Source organism: Amblyraja radiata, chromosome 30 (genome assembly GCF_010909765.2).
Source record: "Amblyraja radiata isolate CabotCenter1 chromosome 30, sAmbRad1.1.pri, whole genome shotgun sequence".
Lineage (NCBI taxonomy): Eukaryota > Metazoa > Chordata > Chondrichthyes > Rajiformes > Rajidae > Amblyraja > Amblyraja radiata.
The window spans coordinates 3,366,503-3,391,196 of record NC_045985.1 but is presented as its reverse complement, the minus strand read 5'-3'; the positions used below and the strand labels follow the sequence as shown (position 1 = coordinate 3,391,196).

Sequence of the window (24,694 nt, the reverse complement as noted above, 5' to 3'; positions counted from 1 at the left end):
GAACTGTGAATTTTGCAAAAGATTTTGCCACATCTCTGCTTTCTCTTCGTCTTTCATGTTCCACTGCTGTAATTTCACCGTCAGTAGGATTGGATATTGTATTCTCTTTTAATTCCTTTTCATTCCTTATCATTCCCCAAACTTGACCTACTTTTGTCTCCCTTCCCACTGAGTTACAAAATGTCCTCCAAAATTCCCTCTTTCATTTTTTATTACTCTCTTACACTTGCTTGCACAACTTTTGTAGTCAATAAGATTCTGAAATTATGATTTCTTTTCAAAATTTTAAAGCTTTATTTCGACACTTATTGCTTTGTCACATTCCTTAGTCCACCATGGTACGCTCTTTTGTTGTGCTTACCTCCTTTCCTCTTAATGGACTTTGTTGCTGCCTCTAAAATGGCTTCGCAAACAGAAATATTTAAATTATCCACATCTTCATAAATATCAATTTTTCCATTTCTTGATCACTAATAGTCTTAAACTTCTCCCAATCAGCACCACTAAAAGACCACTTTTGTATTCTCTCTGTATTATACTCCTCTAAACTCCTCCTACTACTATTTCTATCGGGTAGTGGTCACTTCCTACCGTTGTTCTTCGAATTACTTCCCATGAACAAACACCCGCCAATGAGTCTGACACTAGTGTGAGGTCTATGGCTGATTCTGACCCTGTCTGATGTTGATTCGTGTCCGTGGGGATGGTTTAGCGTGATAATTGCTTTAATATTGAAAACCGCATTGTTACTCAGCCAATGAGTCGGGCGCTTGCAGCGTCTGACGTTTAATATCCAATTTGGCCCTTTTGCTCGCAAACCAGTCACACTCACACAACAGATTACAACACATCCTACTTCACGCTGTTCTCTGGTCTGACTGACTGCCTCTTTCGGGCTTCCAGTGTGGTGACAGTGCAGAGAGCAGACGGAGACCGTGACCACACTCTTTGAATCACTTCCCTCTGGAAGACGACTCCGGACTGTCAAAGATGCCACAGCCAGACATAAAAACAGCTGTTTTTCCACCAGTAGGTAGCTCTACTCAATACCAAAATCTGTAGCCTCCTTTTGCTGTGGTATTTTTATTTATTCACATGTTTAATCAATAATGTTTTATCGTTAATGTTGAATGTTTTTATGTGTCATTCCTAACTGTCACTGTATGTCGTTGTCACTTGTGGGCGGAGCATCAAGGCAAATTCCTTGTATGTGAATACTTGGCCGAGAACTTATTCATTCATTCATTCATTCATTCATTCATTCATTCAAGTTAAATGTGAAGCTGTTGACCCCAGAGAACATTGACCTAAAGAGGGACTATGCATGTTGGAGAACGGTGAAGCCCCGACACCAAGTCCGTCGCCCATTCCTTCTTTCCCAGCCGACTGCCAGTCCCGCTGAGTTACTCCAGCATTTTGTGTCGATCTTGAAGTTAAAAACACAGCTCTGTTAACAAACAGTACAAAGTGCAAGTGCTGTCACCTCACCCCTGCAGGTGGGACTGACATACTGTGCGATGAGAGAATGGGTCGGCTGGGCTTGTATTCACTGGAATTTAGAAGGATGAGAGGCAGATCTTATAGAAACATTTTACATTATTAAGGGATTGGACAGCTAGATGCAGGAAACACGTTCCCGATGTTGCGGGAGTCCAGAACCAGGGTCACAGTTTAAGAATAAGGGGTAGGCCATTTACAACGGGATGATGAAAAAACATCTTCATCCAGTGAGTTGTGAATCTGGGAATTCTCTGCCACAGAGGTCAATGGAGGTCAATTCACTGGATGTTTTCAAGAGAGTTAGATATCGCTCATAGGGCTAACGGAATCAATGGATATGGGAGAAAAAGCAGGAATGGTGTATTGATTTTAGATGATCAGTCATGACCATATTGAATGACGGTGCTGTCTCGAGGGGCCGAATGGCCTACTCCTGCACGTAATTTCTATGTTTCTATGACCCGCTGAGTTACTCCAGCACATTGTGTCAGTCTATAGTCACAGAATGATACAGTGTGGAAACAGGCCCTTCGGCCCAACTCGCCCACACCGGTCAACATGTCCCAGCTGCACCATTCCACCCGCCTGCGCTTGGGTCCATATCCCTCCAAACCTGTCCTATAATGTAACTGTTCAAAAAGAACTGCAGATGCTGGAATATCGAAGGTACACAAAATTGCTGGGGAACTCAGCGGGTGCAGCAGCATCTATGGAGCGAAGGAAATAGGCGACGTTCATCAGTCTGAAGAAGGGTTTCGGCCCGAAACGTCGCCTATTTCCTTCGCTCCATAGATGCTGCTGCACCCGCTGAGTTTCCCCAGCAATTTTGTGTACCTATGAATGTAACTGTGTTTTTTTTTACGATGGGATAGCCCCAGCCTCAACTACCTGCTCTGACGTCTATCTGAAGAAGGGTCTCGATCGCAAACATCACCCTTTCCTTCTCTCCAGAGATGCTGCCTGTCCCGCTGAGTTACTCCAGCTTTTTGTGCCTATCTTCGGTTCAACACCTGCAGTCTCTCAGTTCCTTCCTACACACCACCTCCTCTGGCAGCCTGTTCCATACACCCAACATCTTTGTGTGGAAAAGTTACCCCTCTGATTCTTAGCACCTTTTCCCTTCACTTTGAAACTTTGTCTGGGCAAGAGACTGCATCCACCCAAATTCTGCGCTTTCGTCAATATTCAGGCCGGTTTAATGTCTAACTGACTCCTCCCTCGTGTGATTAGTTGGGAGTGGCCAGGACACTCAACACTGAACACTTGCAGCCCAATAACATTCATTCCCCCCGAGACGGCAGCGCGCGCAGTGGGAAACACTTTGAAACCAGGAAGTGAAGATAAAATGGTCTGCGAAAGACATTTTTGAGTGTTTAACCGAGGAGGTAGTTTGTCCCCATCTGCCTGGATTTCTTCACCGATCCGGTTACACTGGAGTGCGGGCACAACTTCTGCCGCCCCTGTATCACACAGAGTTGGACAGGGAGGGAGAAACTCCTGCCCGGAATGTAAGAGGAGTTTACAGACCGCACCCTCAAAGTAAATCGGGCCTTGGTTAGACTGTCTGAGAAAGCTCGAACACTGAGCCTGAATCAGACAGAGAAGGAAAGTAAACTTCAGTGCGAGGAACATCAGGAACACTGAAGCTGTTTTGTGAAACCGACAAGAAGCTGATCTGTGTGATTTGTGCAGCTGGGCGGGAACACAAGTCTCACAGCTTCATGCCGGTTAAAGAAGCTGTTGAAACCTACAAGGTAAATGCAAACCGATTTTGATCGCATCGTTGTTTTATTCCGTCTTTATTGTCTAACACTTTTATTCTCTGATCCCCAAACATAATCCCAGGATCAAATGAAATCTTCATCCAGTCTCTCACAAAAAGGAATCAGAGATCCAGCAAATGGAGCAGCAACAGAAACAGAAGATTTCTGGAGTTCTGGTGAGGCTTTCCCGTTTTGATTTCCTGATCTTGTGTAGATTTTATTTTGTGATACGTGTAATAATAGGGCAGCGCAGTGACACAAGTAGTGCTGCGGTCTCCTAGTTCCGGTGAGCGGGTTCGATCCTGACCTCGGGTGCTGCCCGTGTGGTTCACGCCTTCTCCCTGTGACCGCGCCGGATTCCTTCCACGTCCCCAGCACACGCTGGTTCAATGGTCAATCGGTGACTGTTGTAATCCCTGGGAAAGTGGGTGGTGGGTGGGAAAAATGGGAATTAATGGGCACGTGAAAAGGGATTGGCAGCGGGGAATTATATTGGGGTAGAGGATTGATGGATTCTAAGATTACCCTCACGATATTTCAGAAGCATTTAGAGAAGCTATTGATTTGCCAAAGTAAATAAATAATGTACCGGGCAAATGTCACAGTCATATGAGGTGCTGCGCCTCAAATTTCCGGTGTTGCTCACTCTGGCCAGTGGAGGAGGCCCGGACAGAAGGGTCAGATTGAGATTTGGGAATGGGAGGGTGAGTTGAAGTGCTGAGCCACCGAGAGATCAGGCTGGTATTGCGGACTGAGCGGAGGTGTTGTGCGAAGCGATCGCCAAGCCTGCGCTTGGTCTCACCGATGTAGATCGCTGACATCTACATGGATGCAATATATGCGGTTGGAGGAGATGCAGGTGAACCTTTGTCAAACCTGGAACGATTGCTTGGGTCCTTGAATGGAGTCAAGGAGGGAGGGTAAAGGGGCAAGTGTAGCTTCTCTTGCGGTTGCAAGGGAAAGCTCCCGGGGAGGGGGTGGTACGGTAGGGAAGGGATGATTGACCAGGGAGTTACGGAGGGAGCGGTCTTTGCGGAAAGCAGACAGGGGGGGGGAGATGGGAAGATGTGGCGAGTGGTGGGGTCACGTTGGTGCAGGGCGAAAATGGCGGAGGATTATCTGTTGTATGTGACGGCTGATGGGGTGAAGGTGAGGACTTGGGGGACTCTGCCCTTGTTACAAGTGGGGGGATGGGGAGAGAGAGCAGAGTTACGGGGTATTGAAGAGACCCTGGTGAGAGCCTCATCTATAGTAGGGGAGGGGAACCCCCGTACCCTGAGGAATGAGGACATTTCCGATGCCCTGGTGTGGAACACCTCATCCTGGGAGCAGATGCGGCGTAGACGAGGAATTGGGAGTAGGGGATGAGTCCTGACAGAAGCAGGGGTGGGAAGAAGTGTAGTCAAGATATCCATGGGAGTAAGTGGGTTATAGTGGATGTCGGTCAGATGTCCATCACCTGCGATGGAGATAGTGAGGCCAAGAATGGTAGGGAAGTGTCGGAAATGGTCCAGGTGTATTTAGTGCTCACTCCTCCATGGCCAGAGTGAGCACCACCAGAAATTGAGGAGCAGCACCTCATATTCCGCTTGGCAGTCTGCACCCCTAGCGTTATAAACATAGACTTCTCCAATTTCCGTACCCTTGCTGTCTCCTCCCCTTCTAGGCTTTCTCTCGGCCCTTGGGCTCCTCCTCTTCCTTTCTCCTTTCTTCTCCCCCCCCCCCCTACTCAGTCTGAAGAAGGGGTTCGGCCCGAAACTTTGCCTATTTCCTTCGCTCCATAGATGCTGCCTGCACCCGCTGAGTTTCTCCAGCACTTTTGCCTACCTTCGATTTTCCAGCATCTGCAGTTCTTTCTTAAACAAAGTGACATTATATTGATTTTCACCTTCATTTCACAGGAACAGTCACACAACCTTCAGTCCAAGATTACATCCCAGTTTGCTGAACAGCACAAGATTCTCATTGAGAAAGAGCAGCGCGCACTGGCAGATATCCGAGAGGAAGAGAAGAAGATTCTAAATACAATGGAGAAAAATCTTGGAGAGATTCAAGAGAATTTAAAATTCCATTCAGGAGGAACTCTTAAAGTTGCAGCAACAGATGGATCAAAAAGACAGTGTGGTGTTTCTGAAGGTGAGGGTTACACTACAGTTTGGTGAAGTGAAAGTGCACAGTCCAAAAATGGTGGGTGACTTTTCAGAAATAAATGCTGCTTTATCAGTAATTCAGAAACTAGGTAAATGTTTAAGAAGGAACTGCAGATGCTGGAAAATTGATGGAACACAAAAAATGCTGGAGAAATCAGCGGGTGCAGCAGCATCTATGGAGCGAAGGAAATAGGTGATGTTTCGGGCCGAACCCCTTCTTCAGACTGATAAGAGTTGGGGGGGGGGGGAGAAGGAATGAAAAAGGGGAGGAGGAGGACCCGAGGGCGGGGGGATGGAGGAGACAGCTCGAGGGTTAAGGAAGGGGAGGAGACAGCAATGGTTAGCAAAATTTGGAGAATTCAATGTTCATGCCACCCCGGCCGTAGCCTACCCAGGCGGAATATGAGGTGCTGTTCCTCCAATTTCCGGCGAAAATGGCGGAGGATGATTTGTTGTATTTGCCGACTGGTGGGGTGAAGGTGAGGACTAGAGGGACTCATACCCCACAACACTGCTACTCTCTCCCCATCCCACGCACTCGCAACAAGGGCAGAGTCCCCCTTAGTCCTCACCTTTCACCCCACCAGCCGGCAAATACAACAAATCACCCTCCGCCATTTTCGCCACCTTCAACGTGACCCACCACTCGCCACAGCTTCCCATCTCCCCCCATGTCTGCCTTCCGCCAAGACCGCTCCCTCCGCAACTCCCTTGTCAATTCTTCCCTTCCCTCCCGTACCACCCCCTCCCCGGGCACTTTCCGTTGCAAAACCGCAAGAAATTGCAACACCTGTCCCTTTACCTCCCCCCTCGACTCCATTCAAGGACCCAAAGCAGTCGTTCCAGGTGTGACAAAGGTTCACCTGTATCTCCTCCAACCTCATCTACTGCATCCGCTCTCTAGATGTCAGCTGATTTACATCGTTGAGACTGAGCGGTGGTTGGGCGATCGTTTCGCCGAACACCTCCGCTCCATCCGCAAGAACCTACCTGAACTCCCGTTGGCTCAGCTCCCATTCCCAATCCGACCTCTCTGTCCTGGGTCTCCTCCATTGCCAGAGTGAGCAACACCGGAAATTGGAGGAACAGCATCTCATATTCCGCCTGGGTTGCTTGCGTCCGATGGCATGAACGTTGAATTCTCCCAATTTTGCTAGCCCTTGCTGCTCCTCCCCTTCCTTAATCCTCGAGCTGTCTCCTCCCATCCCCCCCGCCCTCGTGCTCCTCCTCCTCCCCTTTTTTCATTCCTTCTCCCCCCCCACCCCACCCCCTATCAGTCTGAAGAAGGGTTTTGGCCCGAAACGTCACCTATTTCCTTCGCTCCATAGATGCTGCTGCACTCGCTGAGTTTCTCCAGCATTTTTGTATACCTTAGGTAAATGTTTAATCTGTTTCAGCTGTTGTTGTTCCCAAACTAATTGGCCTCCCGTATAATCTCTGGGATCTCAGGATTGCCTGCCGGAATGTAGAGAGCTGTTTGTGTTCTGTAGCGTTTAGAACAATGACAGGTGATCCTATATCTGATCCAAGGACCACGGAATGGGCAGAGGGCAATGAATATCTGGGAGTCTCCAACCTAGAGACTCTGAGAGGTTTAACATGTTAGACGTATTTATACCAGAGGAAGATACATGTTTGATAATTCGGGGAATTGTAACCAAAGGTAATGGGGCAAAGAGGAGGAGTTCAGTCCTGGGCTAGATCAGCCATGACCACATTGTGGGGATTAACATTGAAATCTAGAACGTGGCGCACACACACATCAGATTGATCATCTATATCCGGTTCCCATCAGCAGTGGGTGGTCACCTTGGGGGAATTTGCTCTGTTTGTTTTGTCCACCTTGTTTCACCATAGAAATGACATCACATTCTACATCATAGACAGGCCATTCGGCCCATCCTACCTAGTCATGTTTACTGCTCCACTCATCATCCCTCTCATCTACTCTCCACACCCCGGTAACAACACCCCAAATTCCAGGAGCCCTAATGTGTTTATCCCCGCCTGCACTACATTTATCTCTGCTGTTGGCTTCAGTCCCTCCATTGCAAGTGAGGTCCATGTTCTCATGACTACATTCCTTTCGGTATTGTTGAATAACATGCTATATTCAGCTTTGATTTTTGGTCTCCCCACAAGTAGAGATATTATTTCACCCCCACACCATTTAAATCCACTGATAATCTTAAATCCTATCTCTCATTCCTGACATGTTCTCCAGATAAAATCTCACGACCTGCCCAGTCTTTGCATGGAGTTCTGTGTAAGAAGGAACTGCAGATGCTGGTTTAAAACCAAAGATAGACACAAAAAGCTGGAGTAACTCAGCGGGATAGGCAGCATCTCTGGAGAGAAAGAATGGGTGACATTTCGGGTTGAGATCCGTAGTCTGAAGAAGGGTCTTGACCCATAACGTCACCCCTTCCTTCTCTCAAGAGCTGCTGCCTGTCCCGCTGAGTTACTCCAGCTTTTGTGTCTATCTTTGCATTGAGTTCCATCCTCTGAGTTATGGCGTCATTCTCATGAACATTCCATGTGCTTTCCCCCATCGTTCTACATCTCTGTGGCAATATCCGCTTTCTCTCTGCATGACAGTGGTGATAAGAGTTGGGAAATGGGAATTATCAGAGGATTGTAGGAATTTGGTGAAATTCCCGCTGTCGGGATGAGGATGGTCCATCTCAGTCAATTGAGATTTGTGTTTTATTTCTTTCAGGAGGAAGCTGGTCGCAAGCAAAGGTAGGACATACTCTTGATGGAAACATTGTAAGTTTTTGTTGAACAGCCCAATATATTTCTAATTTTCAGTTTATAACTAGCTGTTAAATATTTGCAGGGTTCGTGATGAAGATAAACCAGTGTCGGTGGTAGATGATAACTTGCTGATTGAAAAATTTGAAAATCCTTTTTTGTACAACACGGTATTGGCAGAAACACCTGATGCCATCAAGCAAGGTAAAGCTTATACCTTTTCCACTGTTCTTGTTTCTGACATCTTTAAGTTATGCGTAGATGCAAACATTAATGGTATTTTGGACTGAAGGGAAATTGAAGATTTGATCTTCCACCAAACACAGCTGCAGAAAAGCATCACAGACAGAGTGTGATGTTGCACAGAAACAGGCTCTTTGACTCAACATGACCCTGCCAATCAAGTTGCCCAACCAAGCTAGTCCCACTTGCCTGGGTCTGACACATATTCTTCCGTCTTTCTTATTCACATCTCTACCCAACTGTATGTAAAATGTCATCATTGTAGCTGCCTTGTCCACTTCCTCTGTCAGTTCGTTCCATACATACACTACGCATTGACTGAAAAAACTGAACCATTTTACTGTTTTCACTCTCACCTTACACTGATGCACTCTGAGTTTAGACACTCCTACCTTGTGTAAAATACTGTGGCTATTCACCTTATCTGTGCACCTTGTATAGATCTCATACAAGGCCTATAAAGGCATTCTGATGGGCTCCAAAGACAAATGTCCCTGCCTGTCCAACGTCTCCTTATAACCCAGCCCTACAGACCTGATGAAATTATTGTAAATCCTTTACCACCCTCTCCAATATACAAACAACCTCATTGTGTCAAATGCTGTATTTAATACCCTGACCTGTAAATCATGAGTGACAAACATATTCTTCACCACCCTGCCTGTCACTGTTGCATCTTCCATGGCATTGTGTACCTGCAGCCCGAGATCTCTCAGTTCTATAAAGTTCCCCGTTTACTGTGTATGTCCTGCCCTGGTTTGTCTCAGCAAAATGCATCACCTCACCTTCACATGAATTAATCCCACCTGCCGTTCCTGAGCACATTGGCCCAGTTCACAGGGATCCCATTTATTCTCAGATAACTTTCTTCACTCTCCATGATGTCACCAATTTTAGTTCCATCTGCAAACTGACTAACCATGCAACCTACACACACATCCAATCGTGTATATAAATAAGGAACAACATTGGACTCCAGTCCGAAAAACAACCCTCTACTAACACACACAGAAACAATAAAGATTTAACACAAACATCCACCACAGTATTCATCACTGTGGTGGCAGGCACAAAATTTGGCCAGTCCGCCTCCATTTTCCCCCGTGGTCGGGACCTCAACCCTCCGCAGCCGTCGCTGCGGACGTCCAGATGTACAGTCTGGTAAAAGTCCAGGTAAGTCCAGAATCGCCTCTTCCCCACTGGATACCGCGGCTTCAGGTTGGTGTAGGCCGCAGGCCGGCGGTCGAAGATTTAAAGTCCCCGTCGCGCCGCAGCCAGAAGCACCGGAGACGGCAGGGCCGGCGGCCAGGGCTCCGCGGCGAGGGACCCCGATCCTGATGGTAAGTCCATGCCCCGCCCGCAGTAGAAGTTGGCCGCGGGCCGGCAGTCGGAGTCGGAGCTTCTTCTCCCCCCGGGGCCCCAACTAGGGATCCCAGACTGCGGACGTCTCGCCAGCTGGAGCTCTGCAGACCCCGGCTTCAGGCTACCGCGGGTCAGCGAACGGAGCGCTCCCCTCCGGCGAGGGCTTGCCCGCTCCACGCCAAGAGTCCGCGCTGCGCCCGCCGCTGAAGCCCCAGGCACGTCTCCGGGAAAGGCCCCCCCCCCCCCCAAAAGTTGAAAAGACTGACACGCTGCTGACAGGGCTGCCGGCTTCTAGCGCCCCCACCGACCGGTGAGGGAGTGCAGCGTAGGTTCTCCAGGTTAATTCCCGGGATGGCGGGACAGTCACATGCTGAGAGAATGGAGCTGCTGGGCTTGTGCAATCTGGAGTTTAGAAGGATGAGAGGGTATCTTATTGAAACATAACAGATTATTAAGGGTTTGGACACGCTAGAGGCAGGAAACATGTTCCTGATGTTGGAGGAGTCCAGAATCAGGGGCCACAGTTTAAGAATAAGGGGTAAGCCATTTAGAATGGAGACGAGGAAACACTTTTTCTCACAGAGAGTTGTGAGTCTGTGGAATTATCTGCCTCAGAGGGCGGTGGAGGCCAGTTCTCTGAATACTTTCTAGAGAGAGCTAGATAGGGCTCTTAAAGATAGAGGAGTCAGGGGATCTGTGGAGAAGGCAGGAACGGGGTACTGATTGGGGATGATGAGCCATGATCACATTGAATGGCGGTGCTGGCTCGAAGGGCCAAATGGCGTACTCCTGCACCTATTGTCTACTTTCTATTGTCACTCACCTCAATATCCTCTTGCTCCGATCTGCCTCCATATGTGAATAGTCCGCTTCATTCCTCCATCCCCACTGCAACCTGGCAATCTTCCTCACTCTCCCCACTCTGGATAGCAGTAACAGGATCGGTCCGAGTCAGCATGAATTTACGAAGTGGAAATCATGCTTGACTAATCTTCTGGATTTTTTTGAAGATGTAACTAGGAAAATGGACAAGGGAGAGCCAGTGGATGTGGTGCACCTGGACTTTCAGAAAGCATTTGATAAGGTCCCACATAGGAGATTAGTGGGCAAATTAGGCACATGGTATTGGGGGTAGAGTGCTGACATGGATAGAAAATTGGTTGGCAGACAGGAAACAAAGAGTAGGGGTTAACGGGTCCCTTTCAGAATGGCAGGCGGGGTACCGCAAGGCTCGGTGCTGGGATCGCAGCTATTTACAATATACATCAATGATTTGGATGAAGAGATTCAAAGTAACATTAGCAAATTTGCAGATGACACAAAGCTGGGTGGCAGTGTGAACTGTGAGGAGGATGCTATGAAAATGCATGATGATTTGGACAGTTTGGGGGAGAGGGCAGATGCATGGCAGATGAAGTTTAATGTGGATAACTGAGATTATCCACTTTGGTAGTATAAACAGGAAGGCAGATTACTATCTAAATGGTGTCAAGTTGGGAGAAGGGGAAGTACAATGGGATCTGGGGGTCCTTGTTCATTAGTCTATGAAAGTAAGCATGCAGGTACAGCAGGCAGTGAAGAAAGCGAATGGCATGTTGGCCTTTATAACAAGAGGAGTCGAATATAGGAGCAAAGAGGTTCTTCTGCAGTTGTACAGGGCCCTAGTGAGACCACACTTGGAGTATTGTGTGCAGTTTCGGTCCCTAATTTGAGGAAGGACATTGTTGCTATTGAGAGGGTGCAGCGTAGGTTTACAAGGTTTTTTTTTTTTTTTAATTTTATTAGAAGTTAATACAATACAAAACAATACAGTGGCACATAATTTTAGGTGCCAACTATGTCATACCGTAATCCATTCCATGTACAACCTCTAGTTTTATGTTATGAGTAAGCAAGACAAGAAAAAGAAAACAATAGAAAGGGGAAAGAGTGGAAAAATAGATGGTAGAAAGTAGAAAAATGTGAAGTGTGTATATAAAAAAAAAAAAAAAAAAAAATAAAATAAAAAAGAAAAGGTGGAAAGTAGAAATAGAAGAGAAGGCCCCTTAAAAGAGAATTTTTCAAATCTATATTCGGAGATGTAGATCTATCCACGTCATGAACTGAAATCAGCAATCCTTATGGTACCGCTGCATCACATGATTCCAAAAAGTCGATGAAAGGAGACCAACTCCTTAAGAATTGGTCATATTTATCTATTAGTCGGAGTATCATTTCTTCCAGGCGTGCTATGTCCATCATATTCCTAATCCACATTTTAACAGTTGGTATGGCTGTATTTTTCCAAAATTTAAGTATCAATTTCTTTCCAATTATTAACCCATAATTAAAAAAAACATTTTGGTCTTTATTTAAATTGGTATCTTCTCCTATTATTCCAAATATAATCCATTCCATTTTGGGTTCTATTCATGACTTGAAGAGCTTTGTAAATATATCAAATATATCACTCCAAAATGTATTCAACTTTGTACATCCTACAAATGAATGTGTTATATTAGCGTTTTGAAACAAACATTTATCGCATCTGGGAGAGACGTTTGGATAAAATTTATTCAACCTCGTTTTTGAATAATATAGTCTATGTAATAATTTGAATTGAATTAAATTATGTCTTGCATTAATAGAACAGTTATGTGTATTCATCAAATACTTTTCCCATCTATCCTTCGAGATCTTTATCATTAGCTCATGTTCCCAATCTTCCCTTAGTGCTTCTGTTGAGGGTGATTCTCTATATAATATATTATTATAAAAGCATGATATTAATTTTTGTGAATCAGCCTTAATATTCATTGCTTCTTCTAAAGGGTCTAAAAATATAGTTTGGAATCTATGTGTATATTTCTTCATAAAGTCACATACCTGTATATATTTAAAATATTGATTATCCTTCAATTTAAATTTTAATTTTAATTGTTGAAATGATAACAGTTTACCCAATTCATACATATCCCCTACTTTCCTAATCCCCAGTCTATCCCATTGTTGATATGTTTTGTCGATGAGAGAAGGTTTGAATGCGGGGCTGTTCAATAGTGGGGTTAGTACTGATAAATTATTTAATTTCAAGGATACTTTTATTTGTTTCCAAATTCTTATTATATTGTGAATAATTGGGTTCTTCTTATATATTATACTATTCAATTTTATCGGTGAGAGCAGGATCGTTCCTATATCGTGCGGATAGCACTCCTCTTTCTCCATTCTTATCCACTCCAACTGCTGAGTGGAACTTTCCAGCCAGTACATTATGTTCTTAATATGCACTGCCCAGTAGTAATACATAAAGTTAGGTAATGATAAACCCCCAACTTCTTTAGATTTGCACAACTGCTTTCGTTGAATTCTATGTGTTCTGTAATCCCATATAAAATTAGTGATAGTGGAATCTAGTTTTTTGAAAAAATATTTTGGAATATATATTGGGATCGCTTGAAACAAATATATTAATTGTGGTAAGAAAGACATTTTTATAGCGTTAATTCTACCTATCAATGAGAGCGGAAGTGTTTTCCAAAATTTAATCATATCATTCAGTTTATTTAATAGTGGTATAAAATTGGCACTAAATAATGATTTGTGTCTTCTCGTAATTTGAATACCCAGATACTTGAATTTTTCTGTTGCAATTTTGAAGGGGAATTTTAGTAAGTGTCTCGAATCCTGTGGTTTTAAAGACATAATTTCACTTTTATTCCAATTTATTCTATATCCTGAAAAAGAGCCGAATTCCTCAATTAGTGTTAATAAGGTGGGTATACTCGTTTGTGTATTAGTAATATATAAAAGAATATCATCAGCATATAGTGAAATTTTATTCTTTGAATCCTTAGTGTTATATCCGTGAATATTCGGGTGATTTCTAATCTTTTCGGCCAACGGTTCTATCGTAAGGGCAAATAGCAATGGTGATAAGGCACACCCTTGCCTATTACCCCTTGATAAGTAAAATTTTGGAGATAGCGTATTGTTAGTTAATATTCTTGCCGTAGGTCTATCGTAAAGTAGTTTAACCCATCTAATAAAATTCTCTCCCATATTGAATTTTTGGAGTACCTTGTATAAATACTGCCATTCTACTTGATCAAATGCCTTCTCTGCATCCAGCGTGACAACTGAAATATCTTCATTGTCCTCATTATGAGAGTACATTATATTGAAAAGCCTTCTCAAATTATTAAACGATTGTCTTTTGGGTATAAATCCCGTTTGATCCGTATTTATTAAATTGTTAATATAATTATTTAGCCTTCTAGCTAGAACCTTTGCTAAAATTTTCTGATCTGTATTTAGTAGTGAAATAGCTCTATAAGAACCCGGTTCATCTAAATCTTTATCTTTTTTTGGTATAAGTGTTATTGTTGCTTCTGCTAGGGTTTCTGGTAGTTTATTTTCGGTATAAGCCAGCGTGTATAAATTGAATAATCTTGGTATAATTGACTCCTGAAATCTTTTATAAAATTCATTACTAAAACCGTCTGGTCCTGGGGTCTTCCCATTTTTCAGTGAGTTTATTATTTGTTTTATTTCTTCACTAGTAATCCGTGCTCCTATTGCTCTTGTTCTAAACTATCCAATTTTGGGAGCTTGCAATTATCTAAAACATTTGTGATTTTACTTACATCTGTATTTATTTTAGATGTATATAAATTGTGATAAAATTGGGCAAACCTCTTGTTAATATCCTTAGGCAGTGTTAAAAACTCACCCTTATCCGATTTAATTTTAGTAATAGTTTTTTCCTTTTCTCGTTGCTTCAGTTGCCTCGCTAGTAGTTTATGGGGCTTATCCCCAAATTCGAAGTGTGCTTGTTTTGTAACTTGGAATAATCTTATTACTCTAGCCGATAGTATTCTATTGACTTTATATTTCAATAAAGTTATCTTATTATGTTTATTTATGGTTGGGTCAGTTGCATTGTCCAGTTCTAGTAGTTTTATTTTCTGTTCTATCCGCTGAAGTTCTCTTTTATTCTCCTTATTTTGAAAACTTTGGTAAGAAATTATGACGCCGCGAATATATGCCTTGAAGGTTTCCCATAATAGCGGTGCAGAAATACCCGGCGTGTCATTTATTTCGAAAAAAAGTTTTATTTGTTCTTTTATATACTCATAACCCTGCGGGTTATTTAATATATGTACATTGAATCTCCAAAAAGGTTTTATACTCGGCATTCCCTCAATTTTAAGTATAAAAGTCAATGGTGAATGATCAGAAATAATACTATTATGATATGATGGTTTATTCGTATACGGGATTAATTTTGTGTCCAATAAAAAATAGTCAATTCGCGAATAAGTTTTGTGAACTGATGAATAAAATGAGTATTCCCTACCACTTGGATTTGCTATTCTCCAAATATCAGCTATGTTATTATTTTTTATATAAGTATTTAAAAATTCACAGGTCTTAGTTTTAACAAGACGCTTCCCTAGCTTTATTAATTTATCTAAGTATGGATCTATAACAGTTAAAATCTCCCCCCATTATTATATTTTGATAATTATGCTCTGCGATTAAATCTATTATTTTCCTAAAAAATTGTGGGTTATCAAAATTAGGCGCGTAAATATTTATCATAGTTAATGGTGTGTTGTAAATTTCTCCCGTGACTATAACATATTTTCCCTCTTTATCAGATATAGATTTCTTTAATTTAAAAGGTATACCCTTCCGAATTATAATAGCCGTGCCTCTTGCTTTAGAGGTGAATGAGGAGTAATAGGTTTGACCTATCCAATTTGCCCTTAATCTGATCTGAGTTTGTTGTTTCAGATGTGTCTCTTGTAGGAAAGCAATATCCATATTTAATGATTTTAATTGTGCCAGAAATTTACCCCTCTTAATTGGCTCATTCGCACCTCTGATGTTCCAACTACAGAAGGTGAGACCTCCGATATTTATTCGACTATTATCTTGCATTGGCTATTATTACCAGACTGTATGATTCATGTGATGCCGCCAAGTACCTCGGAATCCCGAATCCAGGGTTGTCCTTCATAATTTCTAGTAGTTCTACATCTCCTGACACTATTAAACATAATTAAGGGAAAGAGAAAAACATAAAATAAAGTGTACATAAAAATTATTAAGCCATACACCAAATAATTGTGAATAAACAAAAAAAGTGAATGTAATTTATCAAAACAGCGATAAATTACAAAAAAACCACCTAAGGTAGCTAGATTTGTTTTTAAATTGACCTCCGTCGATGTGATTACGCACTGGGCCTTTTCCCCTATTAGAATTTGACCCAACGTTAGTCGGTTCCCTCTAATTGTTACCAAAATTATCATATCAGGTCAATTAATCGCTGAACAGTTTAAAATAGAATAAAATAAAAGGGAAGGTAGAAGATTTGGATTAAAATTAAAGAAATTATGGGTTAAAGTACCTCGTCAATAATGACACTTTTCATTTACCTGTATGTTAAGTAATTCATAATTAGTATTTAGTATTTAAAATATATGTCTAACCTCCCCCATCCTTCCTGCTATATAGTTAGTCGTGTTAGTATAGTACATTGCGCCTTTAACGTTAGTTGAGTTTATTGCGCGTAAGTGGTTAATTGGTTAGTTAATTATATATATAAATAATAGGTCATATAGTGTGGAACAGATGCCTCATAATGGCCATTTCAAAAGGAGACGGTCTCATAGTTCTCCGTGCTGAGGGGTTTGTTGACGAGCTTGCGACCTTGAGCTTCCATCTGTGCTTTCAGTTCAGAAGTTTAATTCGGCCTCTGTTATTGAACAACACATTCTTGCCAGATAAGCCTGTCTGGTAACCGTCTGAAGCGTTCTAATGTCTTAATTGAAACAGAAAAAACAAAGTTCCACAGATAAAATGTCTATTATTCTGTTCCTCCTTGAACTTTGTTTAAAATCTCCTGGGCGTATTTGCAAGCAGAGTCCGGGTCCGTAAATGAGCGTTGCTTGCCCTTAAACGTAATTAGCATTTTCGCTGGATCGATCACGCCATAACGAACTTCATAATGTCCATATAAAATACTGCTTGCCCTTTTAAACTCGCGTCTTTTTGCCAAAATTTCCCGAGGATAATCCCTGTAGAATCTTACGATATTATCAGCAAATGTAAGATTTTCTCCATAGGTTATCTTCTTTAATAGAGTTTCCAAAGTTGAAATATCCAGGAACTTTACAATGATTTGCCTTGGTTTAGCATTATCATGTTTTTGGAAGCGACCCACTCGATGAGCCAGGTCTATCTTTGGTTTTTCTGGAAGTTTGAAAACATCTTTAAGTAGATTAGTAATAAAATCACGCATTTGAAGGCCGTGTTCAGCACCCTCGTTAACTCCTACTATTCTCAGATTTTGCCTCCTTGACCTGGCCTCTAAATCTTGACATTTCTCATTCAGCTTATTCGTTAGCTCCCAATTAGTATCGTGTTGTTTTTTCAGACCTTGTATTTTTGGCTCATCTGTTCCATTTCACCATCCATCTCTTCCATCAATTTTTCAGAGTCTGTTAATTGCTTCAGCAGGTTGTCATGTTTATTGTTATAATCTTTCTGGATACTTTCCAATTCCTTCGCCGTCCTGGACTCCAAATCTTTAAACTGCTGGTTCAAGGCTACATAAAGCTCTTTTACTTCGCCGCAGCTATTATCAATTTTCTTAGAAAGAGTGCCCTCCATAGTGGAGAAGTTGTTCTGAATTGTAGAATTCATTTTGGCAAATTGCTTCAGAAGATCTTTAGTAATATCTTTAAGAATATTAGCTCTTACCGTTTCTTCCCAGCTTTTCATTTCTTTCCCCTTTGTATCACTTCTCGCAGCCATATCACTTGTAGGTTGTTGAGGTTCCAGCTCCTCTTCCAAACTTTCAAAAGTGAGTTCCGGGGAGGTTTCAAGCTCACCCAGAGCTTTTTGGAGCTGGAAACTGATTGTAGTCTTCTTGGGTCCTCTCTGACCTCTTCTCTTACTCATCCAGTTTTTACGATAAAATCGTTTAAAATCCCAAATCCACCGGTACCGTTTGATGGAGTCAGTACCCTCGACGTTCAGCAAACCTGATAAGATTTTTTAACTCGATCCTGGCATGGGAGTCGACTTTAAACACGATTTGTCGGAGGAGAGCTCAGTGCAGCTGCCTTCACTGCTTCATAGCAGCCACCGGAAGTAGGTTTACAAGGTTAATTCCCGGGATGGCGGGACTTTCATATGCTGAGAGAATGGAGCATCTAGGCTTGTACACTCTGGAGTGTAGAAGGATGAGAGGATATTTCATTGAAACATATAAGATTGTTACGGGTGTGGAAACATGTTCCCGATGTTGGGGGAGTCCAGAACCAGGAGCCACATTTTAAGAATAAGGAGTAAGCCATTTAGAACAGAGACGAGGAAACACTTTTTCTCACATAGAGTTGTGAGTCTGTGGAATTCTCTGCCTCAGGTGGCGGCAGGTTCTCTGGATACTTTCAAGAGAGAGCAAGATAGGGCTCTTAAAAATAGCAGTGGGGGATATGGGGAGAAGGCAGGAATGGGGTACTGATTGTGGATGATCAACCATGATCACAGTGAATGGCGGTGCTGGATCGAAGGGCCGAATGACCTACTCCTGCACCTATTGTCTATTGCCTATTGTCACTCGTCCTCCCCGTCCACCCTCCTCCGCCTCACAATATTCCCCATTCCATCCCTGGATAAAAACTTCGGGAGAGATGTATGCTGTTCATCCGATGTTGTTGTGGATGAAACCACGGGCAAGGTTTCAGTTGTCCGCCCGCCTGTGCCCGAGTCTCCCCCCGACCCCCGGCGACTCTCTGATTCTCTGCTTCTCCCCCCAGTCTCCGTCACCCTGGATGTGGGAACAGCGCATGCGCAGCTCGAGGTGTCGAAGGATCGGAAGAGGGTGAGACTGACCGGGACCGAGAGAAGTCTCCGTGAAACCAGGAAGAGGTTTACAGGCAGTCTGTGTGAGCTAGGATCGGAGGGATTCACATCGGGGAGACATTACTGGGAGGTGGAGGTGGCGGGGAATCGGCGCTGGAGTCTGGGAGTCGCCGCAGAGTCTGTGGACAGGAAGAGAGAGCTCACACTGACCCCGGAGATTGGAGTCTGTAGCATCTGGCGGTTGGATGACGTATTAATTGCACTCACCTCCCCTCCATCCCCTCTCCCCGCCCGTCCCATCCTCGGAAGGGTGGGAGTTTATCTCAGTTACGAGTCCGGGACAGTTTCATTTTACAACGCGGACACCAAGTCCCATCTCCACACCTTCACTGGGAATAAATTCACGGAGAAACTTTATCCTTTCTTTGGGCCTTGGAAGGTAAACCAGTGGCTGAGAATCTGCTCCGGTTCCGCTCCGGGTGTGTAAAAGGGTCGGATCCCGGGACCGGCGTCAGGAGCGGGGCTCAGGGGCTGTGGGGCAGAAACCCGGTGGAATACAGGTCGGCGCTGAACGAACGGCTCCCATTTAATCCCCAAATTCCGCGTCGTGAAACAATCCCCAGTGAGCGCGGAAATAAAACCAGGGGGAATGTAAATGTGGGAAGAGTGAAATAAACAGCAACTGAAATCAGAGCTGTCTGTCTGTCTGTCGATCCGTTCATTTTAACGCGTTAACCGCGTCCGGCAACGGAACAGAAATTATTTTTGTGAAAATATAAAGATTGATACAAGCTCCCTTCCCGCGGGTTCAGCAGCAGCCGCGGGCGGCGGGCCCTGAGTTCCGGGCTCCCCGGGTCCTAAAGTCCGCCGACTCATTGCATTTACAGCGTGTTTGCAGCATTTGCTCTCCACACAACAGATTAGTTTTATTCGGAACGGATGTTTGGAAGAATGGGGTCAAGCCCAAGGGGGGAGGAAATTGGTGTAAACTTTGCTTTGACAGCCAACGAGCGGGTGCTTCCAGCTGCCCACGACATTAACATCATTTAATGATTTAAAGGGCGGTTGTAATACAACAGTCGGTGCAAGGTGGGACAGCGGTAGAGTTGATGCCTCACAGCGCCAGAGACCCGGGTTCGATCCCGACTACAGGTGCTGTCTGTACGGAGTTTGTACGTTCTCCCCGTGACCCGCGTGGGTTTTCTCCGAGATTGTCCCTAGTGTGTGTAGGATAGTGTTAAAGAGCGGGCCGGTGCATGTAGTGTACTTGGAGTTTCATAAATCATTTGATAAGGTCCCATCTATTGTCTATTGTCTATTGTCATATGGTGAAAGAATGGATCGACTGTGCTTGTATTCTCTGGAATTTAGAAGGATGAGAGGGTTCCTTATAGAAACATATAAAATTCTTAAGGGATTGGACAGGCTATAGACAATAGGTGCAGGAGTAGGCCATTTGGCCCTTCGAGCCAGCACTGCCATTCAATGTGATCATGGCTGATCATCCCCAATCAATACCCCGTCGCTGCCTTCTTCCCATACCCCCTGACTCCGCTATCTTTAAGAGCCCTATCTAGCTCTCTCTTGATAGCATCCAGAGAAGTCAAGTCAAGTCTATGTGTCACATCCACATACAAGATGTACAGTAAAATAAATGTGGCAATGCCTGCGGATTGTGCAAAACAGCAGAACACAATAGAACAGAACCAGTATTTACATGTTAGAAAAAAAACAACAATTTAAAAAAGACACAACACAACATAACGGCCGAACGCACCACTCTCTGCAGAGCCTTCCTGTCCTGGGCAGAGCTGTTCCCAAACCAGATTGTGATGTTGCCGGACAAGATGCTTTCTACAGCCCCAGAGTAGAAGTACTGAAGGATCCTCAGAGAGACTCTGAATTTCCTCAGCTGCCTGAGGTGGTAAAGGCGCTGCCTTGCCTTACTCACCAGTGCGGCAGTGTGTGTTGTCCATGTCAGATCCTCTGTGATGTGGACTCCCGGGTATTTAAAGCAGCTCACCATATCCACAGTAGCCCCATTTATCTCCAGCAGAGAATTCCACAGACTCACAACTCCCTGTGTTAAAAAGGGTAGATGCAGGAAAAATGTTCCCGGTGTTGGGGGGAGTCCAGAACCAGGGGGTCACAGTTTAAGAATAAGGGGTGGACCATTTAGAACGGAGATGAGGAAAAACATTTTCACCCACAGAGTTGTGAATCTACATCTTCTGAAGCAAAATGTATCATAAAAAAATCGCAAACCATACGTTGGTTTTGAATTACTTATTACTCAGATGCAAGCCAAGGAATGGCATAATTGTTAGCTGTTCATTGGACATAATCAACCTCAGCAAATTGACAATATCCTATTGAAAGGGAGTGGGTGTTTAAGCTGTCAATACATTTTATTATTTGCCAAAATATACATCTTAATAACATAATGATAGAAAACTTACTTTTCCACATCCCACTCGTAAGTCTGCAGATTTTTTTAATGATAAATTTAGCTTCAGAAGCGTTTTCATTTTGTATGTAAAACCCACTAGAGAACCATGGGCGATTTTAAAATTTTACAGCCAGATTTATCACTTCTGAAACTTTTTAGATACCAAAGGAGTCAAGAAAAAACACAAATAATGCCTTACTGTTGATGAAATGCAGTGGGCAAACGCGATAATTCCCAATATTTTCAATCTCGATATCTGCACGGCCAATGTTCGCCAAGCACTTTAGCTGTTGTTGTCCCTTCAGCTCTCGCTTCTCTTTACCTTCATTTTTCTTCACTTTTGGAATTCTGAAATAGGCAAAATGTCTCTCACACTGAGCCCGATTTCCACAATTATTTACAGCGCTAAAAATGACCATTTTGGAAGTTTTTAACAGGTAAGAAAGTACGCGTGTTGTGCTTTAACAGTGTATGCCGGAGGCTGCCTTGTCCGCCGCATGGATTGAGCCGCTCCGTGCGTCACGCCCTTTGACCCGATGACCCCCTATTTGGCCGCCAGTGATCAGTCCCCTGGCCGCTACCAACTAATCTCACACGAGGGAGGGGTCAGTTAGACATGAAACAATGTCTTAAGTGTCGATCGCAGTCGCTGCCTCAAAAAGGCTGCCAGCATCATCAAGGACCCACACCATCCTGGCCACACACTCATCTATCCGCTGCCTTCAGGTAGAAGGTACAGGAGCCTGAAATCTGCAACATCCAGGTTCAGGAATAGCTGCTTCCCCACAGCCATCAGGCTATTAAACGCAACTTCAAACAAACTCTGAACTATAACAGCCTATTGCACTTTATCTGTTTATTTATGTACATATATATATGGTCTATGGTATATAGACACACTGATCTGTTCTGTATTTATGCCTACTATATTCTGTTGTGCTGCAGCAAGCAAGAATTTCATTGTCCTATCTGGGACACTTGACAATAAACTCTCTTGACTAGACTTGAACAATTAGACACCTCAAATGCTCGAAAAAAATAAACTGTCTGAAATACGATGACCGCAACACTCTTATTGTGTTTAAGATCCAACTTGTAGTAAGTGGTTGAAGACCAAATGTCCTTGGAATTGACCGAGTGATCTACTCAGAGGGCAATTAGTGATGTGCAACAAATGCTGGTCTTGCAGCGACATCTACACCCTGATACATTGATCACCGACTTACATTCATTCCTTAATGAGAAGGTTAGGTTTTGTTTATTAATAACAGTGTTGTATTAACTCGTGAAGTTGATGGAAAACAATGCAAATAATAGCACAAAGTATTACTCAAGTTAGACATTGTATTAGACAACCAGGTAGCTCTAGCGGTCTCTCCTGTTTGTTACTCTCGTCATGCCGGATTGCACTTCTTTAGACAATAAACAATAGGTGCGGGAGTGGGCCATTCGAATCATGGCTGATCATCCCCAAACAGTACCCCGGTCCTGACCCGCTGAGTTACTCCAGCACTCTGTGAAACGTCACCTATCCATGTTCTCTACAGATGCTGCCTGACCCGCTGAGTTAATCCACCACTCTGTGTATTTTTTTTTTGGAAACCAGCATCTGCAGTTCCTTATTTCCACACACACACACACACACACACACACACACACACACACACACACACACACACACACACACACACACACACACACACACACACACACACACACACACACACACACACACACACACACACACACACACACACTCACACTCACACACACACACACTCGCACACACACACACTCACGCACACACACACACAGGCGCACGCGCGCGCACACACTCACACTCACTCACACACTCGCACACGCACACACTCACGCACACACACTCACATACTCACGCACACACACACACACTCACACATTCACGCACACACACTCACACACACACACACTCACACATTCACGCACACACATTCACACAAACACACACACACACACACTCACGCACACACACTCACACACACACACACACACACACACACACACACAATTGTGCGTGAGACTTTGGCCGCTGTTTTTACGGTGAAATAAACAAGAGGGGGAGAGTGGGGGGAGAGAGGAGAGGTGGCGGCTGTGGCCAGTTCTCTGATCCGCCAGAAGGGGGGGGGGAGAATGGGAGAGAGAAAAAAAGAGAGGAAGAGGGGGAGAAGAGGAGAGAGGGAGAAGAGAAGAGAGAGGGGGAGGGGAAGAGGAAAGAGAGAGTGGGGGGAGAAAGAGGGAGAGAGAGGGAGAGAGGGAGTGGAGAGAGGAAGGGGGTTGAGAGGGAGAGAGTGGGAGAAGAGGTGGAACGGGGAGGGAGGGAGGGGAAGAGGAGAGAGAGAGGGAGAGTGTGAGAGTGGGATGAGAGAGAGAGAGAGGGGGGGAGAAGAGAGGGAGGGAGGGGAGGAGAGAGAGAGGGGGAGAGAGGGGGAAGAGCGATGGGAGGAGGAGCGAGGGGGAGAGTGAGAGAGAGAGAGACGGAGAAGGGGGGGGGAGAGAGATGAGAGATGCTGAGAGATGGAGAGAGATGAGAAGATCGGAGAGATGAGAAGAGGAGAGAGAGATGAGAGACACGGAGAGAAGAGGACGAGAGAACGATTCGTGAGAGGAGTGAGAGAGAGAGATAGAGAGGGAGAGAGGAGAGAGAGAGAGAGAGAGAAGAGAGAGGAGGAGGAGAAGAGGGAGAGGGGAGGAGGAGGAGAGAGAGAGGGGGGAGACAGGGTGGGAGAGCGAGAGGAGAGAGAGTGGGAGAGAGGGGAGGAGAGAGTGAGGAGAGGGAGGAGAGCGAGGGATGGAGAGAGAAAGAGAGAGAGGGTGAAAGTGGGGGGAGAGAGAGGGAAGAGAGGGGGAAAAGAGGAGAGGAGGGGTGAGAGAGAGGGGGGAGGGAGAGTGAGAGTGCAGAGAGATAGAGAGGGAGAGAGAGAGAGCGGAGAGAGATAGAGAGGGTGAGAGAGAGGGGAGAGATAGAGAGGGTGAGAGAGAGGGGGGAGAGAGAGGGTGAGAGAGAGGGGAGAGAGAGAGAGAATGCTGCTTCACAAAAAAAACACAAAGTGTACTCACGGTGATATTCCACCCTCAGCGATGTCTACACCTCGACCCGACCGGCCAGAATCCGGAGCCGGCAGTGATGTGAGTGAGTTGGAACCGGCAGCTTGGAGCAGAGAGCGGGGGCGACTCGAGCCCTGTCTCTGCGCTGCGGGAGACGGGAGCGGTGCAGTGACACGGCGGGTGTCCCGGTAACGTCGGGACGGGGAGGGCGGGGAGGAGATGGGCAGATCAAGATGAAGATGCTCTCCAAAAGGATCTCGATACTATGGTTGAGTGGTCACAACAATGGGGCATGCAGTTCAACCCTTCCAAATGTGAAACCATGCGTGTCACCAGAAAGAGGAATCCAGGCGAAACATCTTACAATATACTTGGTGCCACCCTTGAAGAATCCAAACAAACCAAGTATCTTGGCATCAAATTGCAGAATGATCTGCGTTGGAATGGTCAGACTCATCATGCAACGGTGAAAGCAACAGGTGTCCTAAACTTCCTGAGGCGCAACTTTCATAATTGTTCAGCTTCTGTCA

The 24,694-nt window shown here is 44.5% G+C and overlaps 2 long non-coding RNA genes across 2 annotated transcripts; both read left to right on the top strand.

Moving 5' to 3' along the window:
• The first annotated feature begins 3,235 nt into the window (after positions 1 to 3,235).
• On the top strand, positions 3,236 to 5,228 carry LOC116989835. Its single transcript, XR_004416339.1, has 3 exons — positions 3,236 to 3,254; positions 3,346 to 3,439; positions 5,165 to 5,228. It is a non-coding gene; the product is annotated as an uncharacterized LOC116989835 (long non-coding RNA).
• Positions 5,229 to 5,373: 145 nt separating this feature from the next.
• On the top strand, positions 5,374 to 18,706 carry LOC116989820. Its single transcript, XR_004416326.1, has 4 exons — positions 5,374 to 5,399; positions 8,133 to 8,155; positions 8,253 to 8,371; positions 18,586 to 18,706. It is a non-coding gene; the product is annotated as an uncharacterized LOC116989820 (long non-coding RNA).
• The last annotated feature ends 5,988 nt before the right edge of the window (positions 18,707 to 24,694 follow it).